The sequence below is a fragment of the Macrobrachium nipponense genome, chromosome 20, assembly GCF_015104395.2.
Source record: "Macrobrachium nipponense isolate FS-2020 chromosome 20, ASM1510439v2, whole genome shotgun sequence".
NCBI classification, from domain to species: domain Eukaryota; kingdom Metazoa; phylum Arthropoda; class Malacostraca; order Decapoda; family Palaemonidae; genus Macrobrachium; species Macrobrachium nipponense.
Genome location: NC_061089.1, coordinates 44,056,563 through 44,062,034, shown reverse-complemented (window position 1 = coordinate 44,062,034; position 5,472 = coordinate 44,056,563). Strand labels below are relative to the sequence as shown.

The following is a 5,472-nucleotide window of genomic DNA, read 5'->3' as shown; positions in this document are numbered from 1 at the left end:
CTCCTTTAATTTTGATAATTAGGTAGTACTAGTATATAGCTAGCTACCACTGTATGAATACAATTGTTATTATATCACATGCCACTGGACAATAGTTGCAATTTTGCAAATGTTATCAGGTTTGCAGCTTAAATTTTGTACCCAAGGACATAAGGTGAAAGACTCCCTACTTTGATGAAAAAAAAAAAAAAAAAAAAGTACGAGACGACACCATGGTAAAGATGGAAGTAACGCACCTTCGAGAGGGAGCCATTTCATTCCATTTGCCTAATTGTAATTGTCCTTCGTGCTTATCCTTATCTGTTTCATCACATCGAAGAGAGCCACTTGATTTGAAAATAAGGTTGGAGAGAGGAGTCAGCATTGAAGGCTGAATTTGGGGAATTTTGAACGATTATAGGGAATTTTTTGCAGCTGTCTAGGGAAATGCTGTTGAAAACTGGGAACCTGCCTCAAAATGAATACAAACATTGCGTCCTGGGAAGTGCTGCGGTACGTATTAGGTTGCTGGTGATGTTCGTAGGCCAAGAAGAAAAGAGTCCAATATTTCTCCCTTGAAGAAGGTATGGTGAGGTGTATACTTGTTTTATTTAATGTACTACATTGCCATAAGAGGTATGAGAGATTGTCGCATGTCTACGTAGTGTAGTATCAAAGAACCTGGAATTAACACGACACTTGTTCAAAAAATTGAACCATGTTTTGGCGGCAGATGTTTGCCATTGTAGCTTACTATAAAATATAGTCACTAATATATGAAAATAAGCAACATTCCTCAAGACATTGTTATAAGACTCATTTGAGCGGTAGTCAAATGCGACTCATGTTGGGAATGTAGAACCAGGCTAAAGGTGTTGTGTAGTAGTGTAGTAGACCTACTATATACGTTAGGCTATATCTTGGACTAATTTCTGTATGCCTTTGGGTGCAAGAATACTGTTTTAAATTAACTTTTGTACTACAGGGAGCCAGTTAGAAGAAAGGCGCCTTCCTTGCCAACATATCCAGCAGAATGTAACCAGTTGTAACCAGAAGGCAGGGGTTTGCTTTCATCAATCTCAACCAACTTCAACCCAGAACATGACGAAGCATCAGCCTTGACTATCAAGTATGATACATACACAGCTAAGCCTAAACGTTTTTTGTTAGTATTAGTAGGCCAAAGCAAGATTTTTTTTATTCTTATTTTGCGGGCAGGTACTGTCGGCCAAAAAACTATTGGCAGAGTTTCATAATTTTTCGTTCACCTGCCTGACGCACGATTCATGCCTTATCTATTGATTTTTTTTTCAAAGATGGAAGAAATCATATGTAATGACGTTAAAAACAGTCACTGATATCTTTAGAACATTATGTTATGTTATTGTGTAAAACTATTTTCTATATAGCAAAATTGACGTGAACGAAACGAAGTGATAAAAAACGTCATATCACAACCATAGATATACATTACCAAATAGATAGGAGACTCCTATCACTGGTAGTATCGCATAAACATAGTCCTTAAATTATCATTTCAATATTAAGTTGAAGGTAGTTGAACTATTCCATTTGTAAAATTTTACAGAAAACATTGGAATCTCACAAACTGCTATCAAATTTAAAAACAAAAAGAAAAAAAACGATATCCTAACAGTGTGAATCAGGCCACCTCACTCTATTGCGTCTGATGTTATGTGCACGGGAATCTAATGTCAATGTGTCATTTATCGGTCTAAGAAACATCCCTCGATGAGCGAGAAAATTATTGCACTGCATTCGGTGCAAGTTCCTGTTGGAGATATATCAGGACAGCTTATTAAACCGGAGAGAATCATACATAGATGAATCAAATTGTTTAAAGAACGGCAAAATTTAGAACATGGGAGGTGGAACACCTCAAAGTACCACAAGAGAGCAAGTCAATACAGTAGTGTAAACGTTGCTGAGCAACATTCATTTATGAATTTTGAATTCTAGTGCATCGTCACGACATTGCTGAACCAGGAATCATGACTAGCTCTACGCTTATGACTGGTGTCTGATGAATACTTTAGATGGAGAGGAAGAGATTTTTAAATCTACACTTGAATTCTTTGATAGGTGTCTAATGAATAAGTCTAATGAATAAGCAAACTTATCTTTGATGGATGAGAGATTCAGTTAGGCTTACTCTTGTTTTGTTTTTTATCGGTGGCCAATGGATACCACGGATAGGGAGGGAAACAGTTTCAGTGATGCATGCATTTTTTTTCTTCAAAACCTAAAGAATACATTTTATTGGAGATACTTTATTAACATCGGCCTAATCCCTCCATCACTCCTATACGCCACCTCCGCTCTCTTCTACATCTCAGGCGACTCGAGCCGACTTCTCTCTATGAACTCCGTCGCGTGAAAGCATCAGTAATGAATGATAACGGTTATTTTAAAATTCCCCGCACCGACAACGGACGCCTTAAAATACATGTTTATAAAATATTTTCTGTTCAAAGAAACTTTATCTTTCATTCCCAAAATTATGTGCATACACTCGTGTTACACCCTGTAGCCGTCAAAGAGCAACCCTTGATTAAAGCAGTAGGTTTTTCTTAGAAAAATAAATAAATATAAAAATAAATAAAAACATATGAAATAGACTTAAACGAGAATGTCACCTTTCATATTTCTTATCCTTTCAGCTACTTATAATATGCTTATGGTAGAAGGTCTAAGTATACAAGTGAAACTAATTTGAATTAATTTCTATTTAGAAGAAATGAATAGCTACAGAAAGACCAACCTTAGAAAGCTTTAATGAAAGTAAGCCTTTCTTAATGTATTCGTCAGTTTTGGTTCCATCAGCTTTCCAACGCGTCCAAATGAAACAGGATGATATGCAAGGAATTCGATAAAAAATAAGACTGAATTATATTCGTGTGATTTTTTTTTATGATTGCTTTTTGACTTTGAATAGCTAGGTCTGAGATAATTATGTTAAGCAATTATGAAAAGGATAAGAAGAAAGGCGAACATGGCTAATAAAACAAGAATAACGGGAATAATCAAATAAAGCAGATTAATATATATAATATATACTATATATATATATATATATATATATATATATATATAATATATATATATATATATATATAATATATATTGTCGATTTAAATATTCTTTTATATTACTTATCCGAGAGAGTATACTGCTGAAAATAGACCTAGGCTAATTATGTGTGAAAATCAGAAGTCCAATTTAGGCCCACTAAATGTGTCATGCAAATTATTTTATTGATCAAAGGACAAAATTAGTTTAATTAAACATCGTTTTCAAAGAATGTTAACGCCTTAATTGATGTATTGTGTATCGACTGTAGGAGACGAAATGACAACACCTCAGTGCAGTACGATACGTTGAGTCAAGACTCGAGCGGCAGCAAAGCCAACTTCAAAATGCTTTGGTATGCTGTCACGAAGCTAGAGTTGAGAATAAAATTAGAAATCGTGGACCCATCGGTATATATTTTCCTTACTTTGCAAAATAATTATCTTTAAAACGTTGAATAAGTCTACTCTATTCTAATGTAATTTATTTCAAGTATAGCACCTCTGAAAGCAAATGTTTTTTATTGTTAAGTAAATAATCTGGCATCTGCATATGGCAATATTTCCATAACGAACAATGAATTAAGAAACTACGCCAATTCTTCGTTGGCCGTCTGTACATAGCCCAGCAGAAGAAAGTGTTTATGCATAGCCCCGACACACGGCTTACGTTGTTGTCTATGTATAGCTTGTGAGGTAACCACGTTCAGCACAAAGAGACGTCGAGAACCATTTGATAGAGCTACAGCGAAAGATTTCGAAAAAAGGAGTCGCTAGGGAATTTGGAAGAATTAGGCCAGGAGAATTCTGGTTTGACTTGACCGAAATGCTACGGATTTAACTAAATTCAAAGAAGACGCAAATTAAAGGGAAAAGGATTTAATATTAATGTTGCTTTCTGGATTGCATCAGATTTCTGCATTTTTCCGGCCAGAGAGAGAGAGAGAGCTTGTTGTGTCGGGGGGGGGGGGGGGGGGGGGGGGGGGGGGGGGTGGGGGGGGAGGGAGGCGGCGCCGGGATAAGGAAAGTCTGTTTTACCCTAAGAAGAGAGAGAGAAATGGGATGGAGGGATAGAAGGGTGTATTTTACACCAAGATGTGTGAGAGAGAGAGAGAGTGATGCAAGGAAAAGATGAAAGTTCCAATTTTTGTCCACCGAAACATTGTAGAGGAGTTTAATCGTATTGGATTCAAGAGAGTGAAAATCCTTCATCAGGTGTGAAAAACAAAGAATAAAACGTACTATAACGCTGCCATTTAGATTCACCAGCCCATAACCAGCTAGAAAGGGAAAAAAAATTTTTTTCTTTACTCAAAAGCCTTCTGAAACTTTCTCCTGCCCTTATCATTGAGAACGGGAACGTGCTTGGAATTCCAACGACTAGTGTCTGTGAACTACGTGCAAGAACGGGAGAACTATCGGCAGCCGCAGAAATATGAGAGAGAGAGAGAGAGAGAGAGAGAGAGAGAGAGAGAGAAGAGGAGAGAGAGACCTTAATCGCCTTGGAATCAAAAGGAAGATAACTTACAGATTCTTACAGAAATATTCGAAGGTGCAAGAATAAGAGAATAAGGTAAGAAAGAGAGAGAGAGAGCAGGCGAAATGTTAGACGTATTGAAATCATGAGAAAGTTAACGAAGAGAAAGTTAATAATAAAAAGCGATTTTTCAAAAATAAGATGAAAGAGAGAGAAAGCTTAATCGTACTGGATTCATGACAAAGATAACACTGATTCTAACTGAAAAATTCGAAATTGCATGAATAAGAGAGAGAGAGAGAGATATTAATCTTATCCGATTCACGAGAAGTATCGTATAGACGCATTCTGAAAAATTTGAACGTACAAATATACAATAAAGGAGAGACAGGAGAGTACACCATAACAAGATGGGCAATATGCATTATAATCACGACATGCGGGTGGTTCGCACTACCGAGAGCGATTGAACCGGCCACGCATCAGCGAATTTCGACGTCGAAATTCGTCCGAGAAATTGCAGGAATAATCGACATGATTGAAACCAGCTGCTGGCATCTAGCGCCCAGGTCCTCATGTCTGGTTTGTAAGGAATGCACGTAGCCAAAATTCAATATACCTAAATGCTACCTATTATTTTTTTTATTATTATTATTATTATTTATTTATTTATTTTTTTTTTTTGCTCTATCACAGTCCTCCAATTCGACTGGGTGGTATTTATAGTGTGGGGTTCCGGTTCATCCTGCCTCCTTAGAGTCCATCACTTTTCTACTTGTGTGCCGTTTCTAGGATCACAACTCTGCTGCATGAGTCCTGGAGTCTACTTCAGCCTCTAGTTTTTCTAGATTCCTTTTCCGGGATCTTGGGATCATGCCTATGCCCTAGATTATGGGTACGATTTCCACTGGTATATCCCATATCCTT

The 5,472-nt window shown here is 36.9% G+C and overlaps 1 long non-coding RNA gene across 2 annotated transcripts in view; it reads left to right on the top strand.

Annotated features, from left to right (window-relative positions):
- Window positions 1–357: 357 nt before the first annotated feature.
- LOC135225291 (uncharacterized) overlaps window positions 358–5,472 on the top strand; it is a 342,890-nt gene continuing 337,775 nt past the window's right edge. For both annotated transcript variants that reach the window (XR_010316939.1, XR_010316938.1), the window contains exons 1-2: window positions 358–563; window positions 965–1,108. This is a non-coding gene — a long non-coding RNA (uncharacterized LOC135225291). The remainder of the gene's footprint in view (window positions 564–964; window positions 1,109–5,472) is intronic.